At 38.6% G+C, this 20,948-nt stretch overlaps 1 pseudogene; it reads right to left on the bottom strand.

The window, feature by feature from the left end:
* Positions 1 to 11,905: 11,905 nt before the first annotated feature.
* LOC122730317 lies at positions 11,906 to 12,005 on the bottom strand (annotated as a pseudogene).
* Positions 12,006 to 20,948: the final 8,943 nt, after the last annotated feature.

The following is a 20,948-nucleotide window of genomic DNA, read 5'->3' as shown; positions in this document are numbered from 1 at the left end:
TCCAGTGCCAAGATATACATCAGGATGACTGGAGATGGCCCTGGATGTTTGAGGCAATTGGGGTTAAGTGACTTGCCCAGGGTCACACAGCTAGTAAGTGTCAAGTATCTGAGGCAGGATTTGAACTGGCCCTCCTGACTCCAGGGCCAGGAGTCTATCCACTGTGCCACCCAGCTGCCCAGCAGACAGAATAGCCCATGGATAGATAGAGCTGACCTCAGAAAGAGGAAGACCTGGGTTCAAGTCCTATCTCTGACACATTGTGGCTTCCAGGTAACCCTGGGTAGGTCATTTAACTGCACAGTGCCCCTAGAAAATTCTCTAAAACTAAGTTGCAAAACAGATTCCAATTTGCCTTAGTAGAGGGAATTTTCCCATGAAGAGTTCTCTATTCCAATGAAATCATTTGCAAATCTGGTCTATAAAATACACACACACACACACACACACATACATACATACCCCAAAACTTTGCAATCTTACTGATTTACCACAACATTATGATAAATAATTTCTGAGAATTAGTATAAATGTAAAATGCTAACACAAGTGGTAAATTATAAAATCAAAAAGAAGGGTTGGCACTTTAGTCTACAAAGTGTATAAACATCTATATGAATTCTTTTGTGACATGACCCTTATGACATGACCTTATGTGATTTAATATACAAAGGTTCAAATCATGCCTCTCAAAACAAATTAGTTTTATGAAACATTAAACAACATTAGCAGGGAGGTGCTTATTACATAGGAGCAGAGTGAAACAGAGAGAAGGCAAGCATTACTGATCCAGGAGGCTGTAAGGAGCCTTGAGCTACAGAACAAAAGTCACCTGCGGAAAGCTGGGATGAACTGATAGGGTGGGTACAATTAAGTATAAGCTGGACTGGTCTCAAACAACTAGTCTAATATCATTACAATGGGGCTGAGGACACTACAGTGGAATGTGATTAGATTTTAGTGATACTACAAAATGCTTAATTTTGTGGAGATATACCTATAATTTATTCCTTAAGGCTGATGTTAGTCCTTTTAGTCCAAAGGGAGCATTATAAAAATAATCATTTTTTTTGCACATGGTTTCTACCCCAAAACGTGCAATACTAATAAAGAAAAGATCTGTTAGGTGGGTTGGGTTTTTTCCCCTACTGAGGAGTGTTATAAACTATTTTATAAAGCTGCACTATCCCTCAGAGTTCTTATAAACACAAGAGGTATATAAGTAATTTGCCCATTTGTAAATAGAAAAAGACCAGAGAGAGGATCCTAGATGATAGCAGAGGGAGAGCTGATGTAGGAGTAACTTTCCACCCCACTTTAAAAGAAAGGTAACACACTCCAAAATGCAGAAGATTTATCATGGACAGGAAGAGTGAAATTGAAAGAATACTCTATAAGGTAAATCTTTTTTTTTTTGTAATAAATATTTTTATTTATAGTTTTGAGTTCCAATTTTTATCTCTCCTTCCCTCCCTTCCCTTACCTCTCCCCGAGGTGGCAAGGCAAGGTAATCTTATAGGAAAAATATCTACACATCAGGGGCAGCTAGGTGGCACAGTGGATAAAGCACCAGCCCTGGATTCAGGAGAACCTGAGTTCAAATCTGGCTTCAGACACTTGACACTTACTAGCTGTGTGACCCTGGGCAAGTCACTTAACCATCATTGCCCCGCAAAAAAAAAAGAAATAAACAAAAATATCTACACATCACTAAACTCTAACCTGTGGCTCCAAGAAATTGTCGCATGTGAACCATCTTTGCAGATAGGCTAAACTAGATTGTGGGTGACAGGTTTCAAACCCATCAGTGAATTAGGGGGATGTCTACCCCAATCATGTGAAGACTTCCCCTGGTGGAATGGGCAGATGAGACAATTTGTTGTCAGCCACAAAATCAGTTGAAACAGCCTCTGTGGAGCACTTAGAGCTTAGTCAGACATTGAAGATGCCAAGGTCACCCAACACACTCCAGGCCATTGCCATTTGTCTTGACTTTTGTCCTACCACTGGACTTCAATGACTCTGGAAGAGAGAGTGAGGCTGACAACTTAGTGCAACTCTGACTTACTTAAATCCAATTCACAAGCAAGTCAAGACATCACCCCATGATGTCATTAATCCTCTTTCAAAATTAAGAACAAACAACAACAGGAAAAATAACTGAAGACCAATTTACCAGCCTTTCACTTCTTGTCACCTCCAGATTTCTTCTCCCTCCCTCAGCTCAGGCTATAGTGTCATAATATATCCCTGTACCCCTAATGGAAGCTACATTTTAGGCATTGTTGAATTATGGAGTTAGTTTCTTAATAGTATTCCCATTGTGGACCCTGCTCCCAGGGTGGGTTGAAATCTGTGACTGCAATTTACCTCAGGTCTTGAGAAGAAGGAATAAGGATAGTTGTGGAAAAATATGGTACCCAGGGGACAAGATTCTAGAAGAGTAAGGAGGTTAAGTGTTGTAACTACATAATGTGGCAAGGCATGTGGAGTTTTGTTCCCAGAGAACATGAGGAATAAGAGGAAGAGTAAGGCCAGGTGTTATAGCTAATTAATAAGGTACAGAAGGAATCAGGTGGGCAGCAGAAAGAATGAGAGAAAGGTGGAGAACAGATCTAATTGCAAAGACTTCCTGGAGGGCCCACTACAGAAATATGGTGGGGGATTCTCCCCTAATGCCTCCATAACCAGATCTAAGAGATAAACCTAAGAACCACAGAAAGCTATGTCTAGAGAGAAGGGTGGTACTAATCTAAAATAGATCAAACTAGTGATTTGCTGCTAAATGTTTAACAACAAAAAGTACAAACTATATACTTTTGTTTGTTTGTTTTTTGTTTTTGTTTTTTTTCGGTAAGGCAATTGGGGTTAAGTGACTTGCCCAGGGTCACACAGCTAGTAAGTGTTAAGTGTCTGAGGCCGGATTTGAACTCAGGTACTCCTGACTCCAGGGCCGGTGCTTTATCTACTGCACCACCTAGCTGCCCCTAAACTATATACTTTTAAGTTAAATCTGTCTTATTTATACTTTTTAGATAATCAATAAAACAATAAATCAAACTCTGAGTTGCTTATTTCTGAGGTATAAATTCTCACACTGGAAATTTAACAGAATTCCAGAGCAGTTTGGGAGCTGGATCTAGCACAGTCCTCCATCCAACTGTAGAACTTTATCAGAATGACCCCAAAACAACATCTGCACTGCTAATCTTGACCTCTGGAAGGATACAGACTTTGCCCAACCCTGACAATTTGAGAGAAGAGATCAAAGGCATAAAGAGCTGGGCAGGGGAATGACACTAGGTCTTTAGAAGGGAAAGTATTATAGCAATGATATCATGGGAAAATCAGCAGAATGATAAAGACAAAAGAAGATGCTACAACAAATTCTGCAAAGTCCCCTCAAAAAAAGTAAACTTTACAGTGATTAAGAAGATTAATAAAAGGGAAAAAATAAGACAAAATACCCAAGAAATAAAGAAAGAAATTAAAACATTTGAGGAAGTTTTTTTTAATAGTTTGGGATTGGCAGTGAAAGGACATGAGTTTAAATCCCAGCTCTGCCTGCATGACATTGGATAAATTACCCTCTCTGAGCCTCAGATTCTTCATCTGTAAAATGAGAAGACTAGACTTAATGACCTTTAAGGTCACTTCTGGTTCTAAATCTATGAACCCATGAGCCTAAGGTAAAGAGAACATCAAAAGGCTAATAAATCTAAGGAACAAAAAGTGTAATTGGAAAAATCAGAAGAGCATTGTGAATTAATAATTCAGAACAAAAATATCATTCCCTCACTAATAACTCTATATTATTGGTGATGGTATAATACAAAGGATCTCTTTGTAGATGAAACAAAGGAAGGGTGAGACAGAAGGGTTCTAATAGACAGGTCAGGGCTTGAAAGGACAGGTAGAAAACAGTTTCTCAATTTCTCCCTCTGCCTTTGGAATGACAAGGGAGTAAGGATAGAATATTGTAAGGTAGATCACAGAGTTGGGCACAGACAGCAAAAAAGGGAACAATTTGATCGTGCTAAGACACAACTCCACAGAGACAAGAGGGAATGAAAGAAGATTCTTTCAACAAACTGATGGCTGGGGGTGGGTGCAGTCATTGGTTTGAATATGTCAGAGGATCAGTTTCTCTATGGAAGGATCCTGTAACTTTGTACTGTCTCCCAGTAGGAGGGAAGGAAGTGGTTGGGACCCTAAGGAGATATAGCTTAAAGAGGATTGTAGGGGGTCCTAGGTTCAAAAGGAGAGCATAATATCTTTTTTATTTATTTCTTTTTGGTGGGACAATTGGGGTTAAGTGAGTTGCCTAGGGTCACACAGATAGTAAGTATCAAGTATCTGAGATTGGATTTGAACTCAGGTCCTCCTGACTCCAGAGCCAGTGCTCTATCCACTGGGCCACCTAGCTGCCCCAAAGAGAAGAGCACGATATCAAAAGGGATAAGGAAGGGGTAACAGAAAGGCAAAGAACAGGAATGCCTCCCCGCCCCCCACTCCCTCCCTGGAAGTTTACAGAATATTTCCCAATGTACCCTACTGCTTCTGAGAATTAACATTCCTATGAAGACATTCTAGAGTTTCCTGCAAGGGGAAAGGAATAAGAAGGGTGGAATGAAAACAATACTTTTTGAAAGGAAGATTACAAATGAACATCACTGAAACAGTAGAATAAATGAGGTGAGGGGACGGGAGGGGATGGGAGAAAATAAGGATAAAGAACCAGGTACCTAACTCTTCTCTGAGCTAGGAAAAAAAAAGTAAAAAACAAACAAAAGAGAGAAAATATCATGTTGTTATGCATTTTATCATGCGTGCAATTTCCTCCAGTGTCTATTTTAATAGCAACATCAAAAATATACATTAATATTTTGATATATCTATGATTTTCATTTTGTCTGTGGCCAATGCACAGATGACACCTTGGATTGGATGGGATTGGATTGGTGCTTTCTTCACCAATGCATATCACAACCTTTCTGATCTTGTATAATTCTTATCCATGGTTTTTCAGCATTCCCCCAGTAGAAGATCTACTCAACACACTTGAGGCTTTCCTCTAATTCTTTCAATAATTTGAGGATACCAGTGTCTATTGTCATTCATTCTCAAAACCTCACTGACCTACTTCCCTACCTTCTAGACATACCTATCCTTGATATCTCTTGTGCCACTTATCATTTACCAATTATCAATGCCCTCTTTGTCTTTTGTACATATGCTCACAATACACATTATAGTCTCTGTCAAGATATGGCAGCCTACTTAAGCAAACCTTGCATCTTAGCATTGCCCTTTGGGTTAACAGTAATGCTCATTTTCCCCCCTTGGAATTGGAGTATTCCATGATTCACAGCAGATAGCTACACTGGGAAAATGCATGTCATAGGCTGGATCATATGTTTTTTCATATCCTATGTTTTCTCACCATGAATAGTTTGACCAATCTGTTTCACAACTTTATGAATTTTGTTAATGATACTTTGCACTGTTCTGGGGTGTCATGAAAGTATTACAAAGTTATTTGTGAAATGTAACTGTTGGAGAACCTCACTACACATAGACAATTTTTAGAATCAAAAGATTGTAGGGGGGCGGGCAGCTAGGTGTCACAGTGGATAGAGCACCGGCCCTGGATTCAGGAGGACCTGAGTTCAAATTCGGCCTCGGATACTTAACAATTAATAGCTGTGTGACCCTAGGCAAGTCACTTAACCCTCATTGCTCTGCCAAAAACCCAAAACCAAAAAACCTAGAAATCACCCAAAATGTCAAAACTTTGATTAAATACCATTAAAAAAAGAAATTCTATAAGCCAAGACTGAATAGGTGAAAGTGAGAGCAATTATATGTTCAATTTGAGCCAAAGGTCACATGTTTTAGACATAGCTTCAGAGAGAAAGGGACAGAGTAAGTGTGGTTGAGTACGGAGGCTAAGGGCTTGAGATCCTGAGAATATCATTACAGGGGAAAGTGACAACTGTGCAGAACTTTTGGGGTTTGCCCTGAAAGGGGGCTTACCAAAGATTTCTTTATCCATGCGCACATCTTAGAATGTATATGGGAGGATGTCTAGTGGCCTGGATGCTTCCATGACCTACTTGCTAATGTTCCCATCTCAGGATATGGCAGTAAAGAAAAAACAATGATAGAAGGCTGAAGATCAGATTTTGTCCAACAATCTGAATTAAGGATAGCTAAGCTTGTCTCTGGATTTCTGTTTTGGAAGGAGAATGCCTAGGAATGGAAAGCAAGACAGACCAAATGACCTATAGAGAATGCCAAAAAAACACACCCTTCATAGACAACTTTCAAACATTGATTTAACCATTGGTACTCTTTAATGTGTGGTATTTGTCCAATGGCCAAGGAATTATCAGACTACTGAAGGAACTGGTCTGCATTCATATGGACAGTTTCACTCTAAGTGGAACTTGAAGACTTCAAGAAGTTGCAGCTAAACAGTAGAGCTGGTAGGTTCTTCCTAGAGAAAAGGGTACAAGAAACAGGGGAATAGGTTTCATCATATGCCCAAGGGTAACAAGAAACAACACTTCATGGGACACTTGGCCATCTTGCCTTGCAAACCCACAATTAGCATAAGCAGATAGATTACCATGAAGATAACTATAGCTTGTGAGCCAGTGTCTGTTGCAGAGGATGAAGAAGTAGAGAAAATTATTTGTAGGACTTAAGAACTTGGCCTGAAACCTGTCCATAAAGCAGGTTGGCTGTTTTCTCAAGGTTGCTCATTGTAGAAGACCCTTTTCCGTGTCCTGTGCATACCCTAAAATAGTTCTCTCTTCTACTTCACAGGTTTAGGGGAATGGCAGCCTCACGAGCTAGAAAATCTGTGTAAATTTTTTTGGCCCTCCCTTCATACCTGAGAAGAAGTCTGAATTTTTTCTTTTTCTTTTATGGGGTGTTTAAGTAAAATTTGAGTTAAGTATCAGTTATAGGCTCAGTGTCCTCTGCTGTCCTTCATGTGTTGTCTGCAGCTTCTGCAAAACTCCCCCAAAATGCCCATTTAATTTCTTATACTGACCTCCCAAGATATTGAAACGACAATGGGGGGGCAGCTAGGTGGTGCAGTAGATAGAGCACCGGCCCTGGATTCAGGAAGACCCGAGTTCAAATTCAGCCTCAGACAATCGACACTTACTAGCTGTGTGACCCTGGGCAAGTCACTTAACCCTCATTGCCCTGCAAAAAAAAAAAAAGAAAGAAACCACAATGGGGAAAGTCACTATGTGAAAGGGATAACTGAACTTTTTAAATCCCCTTTTAATATTGTGGAAATGTTTGCTCAAATCATTTCAGAATTGCTTGAGGCCTTGGGCCTGAGGTGCATGGCATTATAGCAAAAGGCTACCTAAATCACTACATTCTTAAGTATAGGTCTGACCCCACTAAAAAATCATCACTGTTTTGCTATTATCTTGTCTTCCCACTTCATACTCTAGTCAAACTGGCCTGCTAGCGGTTCTCCAAACCAGGCATTTGTCCACTGCCTCTATGGCTTACCTCATGCTTGGAATGCACTTTTTTTCTTCTTTTTTTTTTCAGGAGGGGCAATGAGGGTTAAGTGACTTGCCCAAGGTCACACAGCTAGTAAGTGTCCAGCGTCTGAGGCTGGATTTGAACTCAGGTACCCCTGAATCCAAGGCCAGTGCTTTATCCACTGTGCCACCTAGCTGCCCCCTGGAATGCACTCTTACCTTGTCTTTGCCTCCTACATTCTTACAGCTCAGGTGCCATCTCCTTCACTGACTTCTCGAATCTCCTCAGTTGCTAGTATTCTTTGTCCTCTAATTCTCTTAAAATTTGCATTTACTTGTCTGTATATCCCTGCACTCTCCCCACTGCATAAAAATATAAGGACTGGCTTGCTTTTGTATTTCTTGTGCATAGAATGTAGTAGGTGCTATTGTGGTTGTTTGTCATTTGTTCTGGAAAAGGACCATGGCATTGAGGGGAGGGGGTGTCACAGTTTTCAGTGAAGTGAATTTAAGTGAGGGAGGGCTGTGTAAAGTCACCAGCTTCACTCCTCCAGAGCCATCTGGGTCCAGTGGCAAGATATATATCAGGTCGACTGGAGATGGCCTGGGACACCTACTAGCTATGTGACCTTGGGCAAGTCACTTTACCCCAGTCGCCTAAAAACATCTTGGGTCGGGCAGCTAGGTGGCACAGTGGATTAAGCTCCAACCCTGGATTCAGGAGGACCTGAGTTCAAATCCGACTTTACACTCACTAGCTGTGTGACCCTGGGCAAGTCACTTAACCCTCATTGCCCTGCAATAATAATAATATTTAAAAAAATTTTTTTAAATATATTGTTAAGGGCAGCTAGGTGGCACAGTGGATAAAGCACCAGCCCTGGATTCAGGAGGACCTGAGTTCAAATCCAGTCTCAAACACTTGACAATTACTAGCTGTGTGACCTTGGGCAAGTCAGTTAACCCTCATTGCCTTGCAAAAAAAAAAAAGCAACAAAACACCCGGTGTCATCTCCAATTGTCCTGATATATCTCTTGCCACTGGACCCAGATGGCTCTGGGGGAGAGTGAGGCTGGTGACCTTGCATAACCCTCCCCCCTTCCTTAAATCCAATTCACTGCAAGTCATGATATCACCTCCAAATGTCATGGTCCTCTTCCAGAATGAAGGACAAACAACAATTATTGGCCAATCAATGAGAGAGTGATTTCAGTTTAAAGACATAGTCAAATACCTCCATTTGAATCACAATGAGCTTTATCAAAGCCTGGTTTTCCAGAGCTAAGTGAAAGAAGATACTATATGTGATGAATACTCAATAGCACATGCAAAATTTTTAAAGTGACATATAATTTTCACTGGGATAGGGAACTCTCAGTGAAGCAATTCCTACTATTGTGAACAGATATCTGTTCTGCAACTTATAGTCTTAGAGACTTGTCCTGGGCATTAAGAGGTTAAATGACTTTCCCATGATCACAGAGTCAGTACATGTCAAAGGCAGACCTTGAACCCATGTCCTCTTGACTCCTAGATCAGTTATCTATCCTTTAGGCCCAGATGTTCCTCAAATAGCAGTATTAAAAAAATAAAATAAAATTTACTAAATCTTAGGAGAAAGGAAATAACTTGTTAGAGATGTAGAAATAATTTCAGAATCAGATGTCTGTGCACAGTCAGATCATTGATTATCTAAAACAAAGGTCAAAACAAATACTAAATTAGAAGAAAGGATAAAATGAGACTAAGATATTGTTTGCTATTACAGAACCTCTAGCCTGAACTATTTAAACAAGCTGCTAATTCTGAAAAAAAAAAAAAGAAATGGATAAATGTAAAAACCAATAAAGATAAGCCCATCCAGTGGTATATTATTTATGGAAAATCTTATTTGATTTTTCAAAGAGCTTATAAAAAATGAATGATTTGTTTGCCTTTCTGCATGATTACTTGATTGAACAGAGACAAAAACATACAAAAATCCATTATGATGGGCACTAACTATAAAATTGTATTTTCATTGATATCACTGCTGCTTGAATAAGAAGAGACCAAAATGGGCCATAGGCTTTATAATGTTTAATAAGAACTATATTCTTGGGTGTCTGTGTCCTCATGTAACTGAAGACAACTCAAGCAGCAATTTCCATTTTGAAATGGGAATTCATGAGAGACCAATTTATCGTCAGGAGCATGTTTTGCACTTAAAAGAAAAAAAATGTTTACCCTCATCACCATAAAAACATAATAAATCAATTCAAACTGTTCTCTGAGATAATCTTTAAGAAGTTATTTGCTATATGGCAAATATATTTATACACACAGATGTATACATTGATATACATATGTACCTTTCTCAATTTCTCAATTCCTTTGATTCAAAACACTGCCTATCTAGTTTTTGTATGAAATGTTCTGTTACCCAGGAAATACGTTACTGTGGCAGAGCTCTTCAGTATAATACATAATGTATGACTATCATCAACCTCAATTTATATTCAGCAGGTCTTGGTTGCAAAGCATCCATATCATTAATAGAGATAAACACATTTACCCAGGGACTTCTGAAGGTACTATGTGTGCTTTCTATAATGAAACCACTAATAGATCAAATGACATTCCATTTTTTTCCCACCAAATGTTCTTGTTGCCTTGTATTTGCAGATTAAAATTTGTCAATAGCATTCATAAACTATCACCAATGTACCAAGAATACCTCAAAACAATAGGCTATGTGCTGTTCTTGTATGAGTCTTTGGAAATGAACAAAGGATCCACATTGGAAGGTTTTCCTATAATTTAATTGTTTTTTTTTCCTAAAAAATAAACCACCACAAAATAAAACACAAATACCAGAACCATTTTCTTTGTTTACTAGTTTTAAAGGAAAGCTATGATACTGTTTAATTACAGAAACAATGGCAAATTGTTTCAAAGAAGCCTTCAAGGCAGAACACAAAATACTTTTTAAAACTATGTAAAGCAGGTGACATAATTGTTCCTACCTTTCCATTGCCCAGGACAACAGCAATGGCTGTGAAAGGTAACCTTATTTTTCCAATTCTTCTTTGTTCTCTGACAGGATGGCAAGGCTACTTTCTGGGAAGCAGGTTTTTGTTACTGATACGTGGCATTAGTACACCATTTCTAGTTACAGATTATAGAGTTTCTGTCACCTTCTAGGAGACCTTACTACTTTGTTTGCCTTCCCTTGGCCTTTAGCATTGACCACATTGAGAACAGTCTGCAGAAATAATTCCCCATGTAGGGAATTATTGGAATTATTGGGCTGTTGTAAGCAAAGTTTAATGTTACCTCATACACATAAATTCTTCATATTTATAAATATAATTAAACCCTACCATCTTCTTCATAGGTATTGGGGGGGGCAGGGCAATGAGGGTTAAGTGACTTGCCCAGGGTCACATGGGTAGTAAGTGTCAAGTGTCTAAGGCTGAATTTGAACTCAGGTCCTCCTGAATCCAGGACTGTGCTTTATCCATTGCACCACCTAGCTGCCCCAACCCTACCATCTTCTTGACATCCACCCTGCCATTTGGATGAGAGATCACATCCTATAGAATTGAATCCTTTCAGTTCCACATCTCCCATCCTGGCCCTTTCCCCAACTGTATCCTGACTGCTGAAGGCCTCATATGACCTACCATATATAGACCAGCTTCAATTACATTTATCACTTTATCACTTAAGCATTCCCCCCCCCCCCCCGCAATTGTTTATCTCCCTTTCCCCTTCCCCTCCTCCTTACAATTCTGGAGTTTTAATAAAATCAATTCTGCAGGGGACCACCGGATTGCATAAGGAAGAATGAACCATGGGAAGGGGAGTGGGTTCAACATCCTGTGACAATAAGAGTAGAACCAGGGCTATGAGCAGTCCTTGTACTTCTAGCCTAGATGGGATAGGGAGATGTAAATTTTTTTTTTTAATGCAAACTGTGGTGAACTGGGCTGACAAACTTTTGGAATCCCTTGTTCGGTTCAAGATCATTGTGTAGACATGGGTCATGGCAGTCACAGAATTGGAAAGAATTCGAGGTTTTTATTAATTCAGTATTGAAATGCAGTCGTGTAAGTTCAAATGTGAGGTCCTGTCACAAGAGAAAGAGTGGTGCCACCTTTCAAGGTTGGGGCCAAGGCATTGAAAATAAGTGGTGATGATGAAAGTAACCAGGGTCAGATCTCCAGGCCTGGTGTTGCACATGATTTTGTTGCATAGTCATGGCTCTGAAAGTGGCTGCTTCAGGTTAAATTTTTAGCTAGTCCAGAGGGACTCCCAAAGGTAGACTTGGTTTGTGTGTGCACAAAATAAATGGTCATCTGTGTGCTATGATTGAGAAGCATTGGTAAGCCCTTCTTTCATCTTCTTTAAAAATGCTTCACGAATCTGAGTGTCATCCTTGTGCAGGGGGCATGCTAATCTTCTCTGTATCATTCCAATTTTAATATAGGTGCTGCAGAAGCAAGCACCATCTTTTTTGAAAATGAAAACAGGGCAGCTAGGTGGTGCAGTGAATAAAGCACTGGCCCTGGATTCAGGAGGACCTTAATTCAAATGTGACCTCAGACACTTGATACATACTATCTGTGTGACCCTGGGCAAGTCACTTAAACCTCATTGCCCTGAAAATAAACAAACAAACAGATAAACAAATGAGTGAATAAATAAATAATCAAATAAATAAATGAGTGAATAAATGAACAAGTAAACAAATAAATAAGTGGATGAATGGATGAGTAAATAAATAAAAATGAAAATGAAAACAACAAAAGAGTCTCTTCTACTTATAATTTAGGGACCAATATCAGCAATCTATTGATTAGAAACATAAAGTATAATGGCTGGAAAGGACCTTATAGGTAATTTAATCCCACCTTCTTTCTAGTATGTGTAGCTATTTCTATTTACATCCCTGAAAGGTTATATGATGGGAAACTAGGAGTTCAGACAACTACTGAGGTCAAGGACACTTTCATATTTGTTTTTGTTTTCCTAGTCCCTAAAACAGTTCCTTGCATATAATAGGCACTTAATAAATGCAAGTTCAATCAATATGAATTAATTCTTTCTTTTTTTCTTTTTGGGCGGAGCAATGAGGGTTAAGTGACTTGCCTAGGGTCACACAGCAAGTGAAGTGTCAAGTGTCTGAGGGTGGATTTGATTTGTTTGTTTGTTTGTTTGTTTGTTTTTTAGTGAGGCAATTGGGGTTAAGTGACTTGCCCAGGGTCACACAGCTAGTAAGTGTTAAGTGTCTGAGGTTGGATTTGAACTCAGGTCTTCCTGACTCCAGGGCCAGTGCTTTATCCACTGTGCCACCTAGCTGCCCCCTTAATTCTTTATACTGAACTGAATTCTGCCTCGTAATTTGCATTCACTTGTTCCCTCAGAGTTACACAGATTATATTTAATTTCTATCTTAAAGCCATTCACACATTTGAAGACAACTATTATATTTTCTTTTCTTTAGGATAACTGTCTTTCATTCTTCAAATAGTTCTCATAGGAAATGGTTTCAAATTCTTTTGCCATCCTGGTCACCATCTACTGGACCACAATTTAATTGTTTTTGTTCGTCTGTGTGAAGCATTGTTCATTTTCAGTTGTTTTCATTCTGGCAGTAAACATTTAAGCATCTACTGTGTGCCAGGTACTATGCCAAGTGCCGGGAATTAAAAAAAAAAAAGGCAAAAACCTGTCCTGTTCTAAAGGAGCTCACATTCTAATGCGGGAGACATGTAACCAACTATGTGCAAAAAAAGTATATGGAATAAATCAGAGATAATTCATAAAGATCTAGAGGAATGGAACATGAACTGAAAAAAATTGTTCAGGCTTTTTCTTAAAAGCATAATTCATTGTCTTAAAACTTCTGGAGCAATGTTTAGTGTCTTTTGCATGTCTAACTCTTGGGCTCTACTTGGAAAACAAGCAATAGTAACCAAAATTAATTTGTTGTTGTTTCTGTGACCCCCTAAAAATAAAATTAAATTAAAAAATAAAGCAAACTAAAATGCTCAGGAAGGTTGACACATCAAGTACCTAAAACCTTAGCATCCATATTTATCTGATTCCTTTCCCTTGAATACTTTCAGGTGGGAAGAGAGGTACTGAAAGGTGGTTGTTCTTCAGTTATGCCTGACTCTCTGTGATCCTGTTTTGGGTTTTCCTGGCAAAGATACTTGAGTGTGCCATTTCCTTCTACAGCTCATTTTATACATGAAAAAAAAAAAACAAAACAAAACTGAGGCCAATAGGGTTAAGTGACTTGCCCAGGGTCACACAGCTAATAAATGTCTTAGGTCAGATTTGAACTCAGGAAAAGGACTCTTCCTCACTCCAGGCCTGGCACTTTATCCACTGTACCACCTAGCTGCACTAAGGAGAGAATGAAAATCAAGAAATCCCTTCCAAGATAATTCACATCTACTTTACAACTTTACCAAGAAGTTTCCCCAGTAGTATGACTCTTAGGGATTGTCCTCAGAATAATGAGTATGTCAAATTAGCTAGTTTGGAAATCTGAGAGAACCTACCTATAAAGGCATGAGATTTGAGGCTGGAGAAGCCAAGAGAGGAAACAAGAGAGAGGGTGTGCTTTGGGCAATGGAGGAGGGTAGGGAGCAGGACAATTCTAGTCATAGACATAGCTGGGAACTGGGACTCAAGGATATTGGCATTTTGGAATCTGGGGACCAATGTATCTAGGCCTCTTTATGCTCTAACCCCTGAAGTTTCATAAGATCTAGGGCTAGACGAGAGTTTAGAAACCATCTAGTCCAGAGATTCTTTAGCTGAAGTACATGGGATCTTCGTTTGGTTTCCTTTGTAATCCTATGTATTCCATTCTATGCATTTCAAAATATTATTCGGGGGGGGGGGCTAGGTGGCGCAGTGGATAGAGCACTGGCCCTGGAGTCAGGAGGACCTGAGTTCAGATCCGACTTCAGACACTTAACACTTACTAGCTGTGTGACCTTAGTGTAACGATTGGAATGACGCCACCTGCTGGATACTTACTGTAGAAGAGTTCTGCCCATGAAGGGAAGGTCTTTGAGGGCAAGACCAGGAGTCAGGAAGTGACGCGGGCTAGTGGGAGGAGGAAGGAAGAGACTGGCGCTCAGTCTCGCTCTCTTTCCTGAGGACGCTGGTGGAGAGTGGAGCTAGAAATGCTCTCTCCCTTTAATAGATAGAAATCTAGGCCCTTTTCTTCTCTCTTTACCAAATTCTTATTCTCCTTAATAAATGCTTAAAAGTCTAACTCTTGCTAAAGCTTATAATTTATTGGCGACCACTCATTAGATATTTTAGACAGACTAGCTAGAATTTTAACCCTTAACATTAGGCAAGTCACTTGACCCCAATTGCCTCACTAAAAAAAAAAAAAATTATTCTGAAAATGGGTCTATAGATTTTATCAGACTGCCAAAAAGATCCATGACAGAAACAAGGTTCAGAATCCTTGATATTGTCCAATCACTTCATTTGACAGATAAGGAAACTGAGACCTAGAGAGATGAAGTGATTTGCATGAGGGTAAATGAAAGAGTAAATAGCATAGGGAGGAGATGAACAAGGGTTATTTATTTTAAAAAAAAAAAGCTACACCTATGTAGAGAACACGATTATGCTACCTTGGCCTTCTTCAGTGGTGGAAATAAAATGCCTATTTGGGTAACTTTTCTGAATTAATGATGATTAAATCACATATGTTCTGTTAAATGACTGATATTCTTGTAAAACCAGAAGGGCCTGGGTGTATATTCTTTGATATTCTCCTATACTGCACCACAGCCAAGTGAGTTCATCCAGACATGAATAAAACTCAATGACTCACCAATAGTGAGAATGGCCAACTAGCTAAGAAGAAAGGTTTTAAAGACATTAACACCTGGTGGCAAAAGAGGTTCCAAATGTAAGAATCTGGGCAGTGGCTTGGGGAGGAGGGGGAGACTCATAAGAGAAGAAACTGAGTCAACTGGTAAAAGAGGTCACTTAGATTAGTTTGATTGGGTCTTTTTCTTTCCAGAATTGGCTTAGATTCTTAGATTGTTTTTTGTTCCAAGGTTTGTTTGTGGTTTTTTAAAAATTCAGATATTTAAGTTTTAAAAAGAAGGCCCCAGGGCAGCTAGGTGGCAGTGGATAAAGCACCGATCCTGGATTCAGGAGGACCTGAGTTCAAATTCAGCCTCAGACACTTGACACTTACTAGCTATGTGACCCTGGGCAAATCACTTAACCATCATTGCCCTGCAAACAACAACAACAACAACAAATAAATAAATAAATACTTTTTTTTAAAAAAAGAAGGCCCGAAGGGTAGCCAGTCCACATCACCTAATATATTTTAGGGTTGGCAAAACACAAAATGATGGTTTTCTAAAAGCACTTTCTTTCTTATTCAATTCATCCAGTCACTTCACAATTATTTTATATTACATAGTGAAGTTTGTTTAGTGGGTATTGACTAGCTAATAAACCTTATAAACTTCTTTATTATAGGGCAATGGTTTCTCCACTCCCCTTTAACTCAATAATTATTAGGAACTTGGTTTATTGTATTTTTCATTTTTGGCAAAAAAGGGAGATTTTCAGAGATGACTTTTTCCCCCTCTTTTGTATAAGGGTCTGGGGAAGATATTTAGTAAAATGTGGGATCAAGTTATGAGGTTTTTTTTTAATTAATAAAGTATTTTATTTTTTTTTCCGTTACATGTAAAGATAGTTCTCAACCTTTGTTTATACAAGCTTTACAATTTCAGATTTTTCTCCCTCCCTCCCCTCCCTCCCCTCCCTCCCCCCTCCCCTAGACAGCAGGTTATCTGATATAGGTTATATATATATATATATATATATATACACACACATAATAACATTAATCCTATTTCTGCATTAGTCATGTTAGAAGAGAAAAAAAAATCAGAGCAATGATGGAAAACCTCAAAATAGAAAAAAAACAACAGCATCAAAAACAAAAGAAATAGCATGGTTCATTTAGCATCTATACTCCACAATTCTTTTTTTTTTTTTTTCCTGGATTTGGAGATCCTCTTCCATCACGAGTTCCCTGGAACTCTTCTGTGCCATTGCATTGGTGAGAAGAATATAGTCCATCACATTAGATCAACACTCAATGTTGATGTTACTGTGTACAATGTTCTTCTAGTTCTGCTCATCTCACTCATCATCAGCCCACGCAAGACCCTCCAGGTTTCTCTGAACTCCTCCTGCTCATTCTTTCTTATAGCACAATAGTATCCCATTGTATTCATATACCACAACTTGTCCAGCCATTCCCCAATGGATGGGCACCCCCTCAACTTCCAATTCTTTGCCACCACATAAAGAGCAGCTATAAATATTTTTGGACATGTGGGTCCCTTTCCCCCTTCCATGATCTCTTTGGGAAAAAGACCCAAAAGTGGTATTGCTGGGTCAAAGGGTATGCACAGCTTTATCACCCTTTGGGCATAATTCCAAATTGCTCTCCAGAATGGTTGGATCAGTTCACAGCTCCACCAACAATGCATTAGTGTTCCAATTTCCCCACAGCTTCTCCAACATTGATTATTTTCCTTTTTTGTCATTTTAGCCAATCTGATAGGTGTCAGGTGGTACCAAGTTATGAGGTATTTTTAAAAATCAAATTGAAATCTCTTGAAAGATCAGTTCTAATCAGCCAAAATAAACAGCAAAACAAAACAAACAAAATATTCCCAAACTGCTTGATTCAAAGAAATATGGCTTATTAAATTCTTGAATTTCAATCACTTCTTGTAAAATAAATTTTTTAAATTAATCAGAAGCACATACATAAAATTCCCCTTGAGAGAGTTGAGAAGAGGAAAAGTACTTTCAGAAAACTATAATTTGGGGTTTTGCCAAGCCAAAAACATTTGAAAAATGATTTGGAATATTTGATGAAACTCAAAATCCCAACAGATTCATCCGTCCTTCTCAACTGGGTAGAACATATGTTTTATTTCTACACCTAAACTTATCCAATTCAAGATTTCTTCTGGCAATAGAAAAACCTCAAAGAAGTAAAAACAATTGAACAAGAAAAGCACCAAAACTTGTTACAGAAATAGCAAAAACCGTGAATCTGAGGAGAGTTAGGCTATAACTTTCACTTTTTTTCTAGCCTCTAAACTTAAAAAAAAAAAAAAGTCATGCTTATATTCAATGAATCCTGTCAACTAACATGGTTAAGAATAGGATAGTCTGATGAATCAAATACACTAGTAAATAGAACATTAATCATAGACACCATAGGTGGACCAACAATTTTTATATAATTAAAATACAATAAAATATAATTAAGAATAAAATTGAACTCTATACATCAAATTCTTCCTTTGACGGTTCAGGATTATATTGTAGTGAGTATCTCAGAGTCATAATTATTGGCATCACTTATCATTGCTAGGTAATTGTCTGGAAGTGTTGGTTAATTGAGATTTGAACTTGATAGGATGCTGGATAAACCAGCTTTGGTAACAGTCTTTTATGCCATACATATTATTGTTCCTGATAATCTGCTTGTACAGAAAGCTCTCAGTCTAGAATCATAGAGCGGCAGGGGACTGAAATACCCTATTTATCTATCTTTCTTCCTCAGGGTTAAATTGGATTAAAACAATACCACCAATACATAAAGACTACCTATTCTTCTTTATATGAAGAGAAAGAAATTCCAGAGTCCTAGCAATATGGTTCAGTGGTTCACACAGGAAATTCTTATTTCCTCTAACCTAAAACACCTCTAATGTCAGTCAGTAAAAAATATATGTTGAGCTAGGTACCATGCTAAAGGAAGGGGGACAAGAAAAGAATTAAAAAATTTGGTCTGGGGCAGCTAGGTGGCAAGGTGGATAGAGCACTGGCCCTGGATTTAGGAGGACCTGAGTTCAAATCCGGCCTCAGACACTTGACACTAGCTGTATGACCCTAGGCAAGTCACTTAACCCCAATTACCTCACCAAAACAACAACAAAACAATAACAACAAAGATTTGGTCTCTGTTCTGAAGGAAACTGAAGTTTCTCCAAGGATGTGCAATATAAACTTAAGAAACTTAAGAATCATTCGGGAAAACATAGGTGTTAACTTTACCAAATAACAGTGTACCATAGATTTTTTTTTTAATGAAAGATACATCTTTGTAAATAATTAACCTTAAAAAAAATCTAACACAGAGCCATGTGTGGTGGTATAACCTGCGATTCCAGTCACTGAAGGAGGTAAGGCTAGTGGATCCCTTGAGATAAGGAGTTCTGAGCTGCAGGATGACTAAATCCAATCAGGTGTCTGCATTGTGTCCAGCACAAATATGGTGAGCCCCTGAGAGTTGGGGGGGAGGCAGTCAACAGTCTACTTAAGGAGAGACAAATTGGCCCAGGTTGGAAAAACATATAGGAAGTTAAAGTTTTTGTGATTCATATTGAGCTTGCAATCCATGAAAATACTCAGATCTTTTTCTTTTAAAAATGTTTTAATACAGCCTGTTGCTTTTATATTATATTCGTTTCTGAATACGCATTCCCCCTCCCCCCACTTGCACTTTCCAACACCAAAATGAAACTCTCTCTTGAAACAAAGGAAAACACTTAAGCAAAGGCAATCTCTGTCGTGCTCTCATCTGACAATATTCTGTCCAACCCCCATCCTTCTGTCAAGAGTTCTTATATCTTTTTCAATGAACTATTGGCTATTAATGTCTTTCCCAAACTACACTTGTGTAATTGATTTTTGACTCAAATATAGTACTCTATATCAATCAATGAAACAAGTATTTAAGTACCTATTACAGGCTAGGTCTTTGTGCTAAGCTCAGGGGATATAAATACATGGAATAAAGCAATCTCACTTTCATTAAGTTTACATCCTAATGGGGAGACAGCAAGTATATATAATATATATGTAGCATGATTAAAAAATGAATAAATTCAAAAATATTGATAGGGAATCAATGAGGGAGGAATAAAAATATTGACTTGCAATAGCAAGTCAATCATTTTTTGCTGCTATGTGGGCCCTGTTGAGTTTGGATAACATAAATTTGTAATATGCTCTCTCAGCACAGTTTGAGACTTTCTCCAGTGTTGTTTAATGGCTCCTAAATAAGAATGAATGAAGTGGTTGGTGAGAGTAATCTAAAGCTGAAGTTTGACAAGAGAACAGTAATAGGATGAGAGACAAGGGATTCATGAGTTGTAGACAGTGTCAAGTTGAAATGGCAAACTACTGGGATGAAGTTGAAGATAGAGACAAAGTCAGAGCTGGGGTACTGAAGATGAGGGCAAAGAGTAGGTGTAATAGGGGTGAAGCATTGGAAGAAGTGGAATGATAGAAAATTTTAGTCAGATAGGGGAGTGTCAGAGTTTCTAATTGGGGAAGTGGAACGCTTGTGGGTAGTGATGACACCTAGTGCATGACTGTTCATGTGTGTGGTTGAAGTTGAATAAAGGAGTAAGCCAGGACTTAAAGAAGATGAGGATTTTGGAAGTTAGGGAGTTTAAGAGAGCATCCATGTAGGTATTAAGGTCTCCTTGTTGAGGAAGAAAGATGTTGAGCCAGGTGCTGAACTCTTTGTGAAAGGAAGGAAGATAACTTGGGTGTCAGTACAATGCAGCCACTATGATTTGGATTGGGTGGAAAATTTAATTGATTGAGTGGATTTCAAAGGAGGAAAGATTCCTGAGTGATGGAAGAGTCTGGAAGTGACAATTGGAAGCAAAAGTTAGCTACCTCTAGCACCCATGCGTTGGAAGTTGAGGGTAGGGTGAGAGAAAGTCCAGTGACTACTGGACAGGAAAGCTGAGCATGAAATGTCATCAGAAGGAAGTTAGATGCATGAAGGCTAACTGATGAGAGCAAGAGGTCTAGGATGAAAGGAAGTCTGTTCACTATTGAACAGAGAGCACAAAGGAAAGGGTCAGAAGGATCATCTTGGGACATGAGTGGGGTGGAATTGAGGAGGTAAGAGAATAGGAGAGGGCTGGGAAGTTTTATCCTAAATGGTGGTGATTGTTACAGGGATAGGAAGATAAAGAAGAGAACGAGAGAAGCCATAAAGGTAGCAGATTGGCAGTAAAACTCACAATCTCCAAAGGGTATGTCAGAAGTATCTGACATGGGCCTCAGCCTATTCCTTTACATGTACATATGTTTGTATTTTTGTGTGTATATGTTTATGTATATATGCATATATAAATACGTATGTGTGTACATACAAACATGTGCACCAAATATCTATATCTACCTATAAACATACATATCTCATGTTGTCCTAAGCTGTATTAGGTTATAGTTAAGTAGTTTCAGAACTAGTGGAATGACTAGATTAAGAGTAATAACAGGTAGTTGTTAACTTGAAGGAAATTGTCTTCAGAAGGATAGGCTCTGTCCTTGGT

The sequence above is a fragment of the Dromiciops gliroides genome, chromosome 5 (genome assembly GCF_019393635.1).
Source record: "Dromiciops gliroides isolate mDroGli1 chromosome 5, mDroGli1.pri, whole genome shotgun sequence".
Taxonomy (NCBI): Eukaryota; Metazoa; Chordata; class Mammalia; order Microbiotheria; family Microbiotheriidae; genus Dromiciops; species Dromiciops gliroides.
The sequence above is the reverse complement of the archived record's forward strand: the minus strand, read 5'-3'. Positions and strand labels throughout refer to the sequence as shown.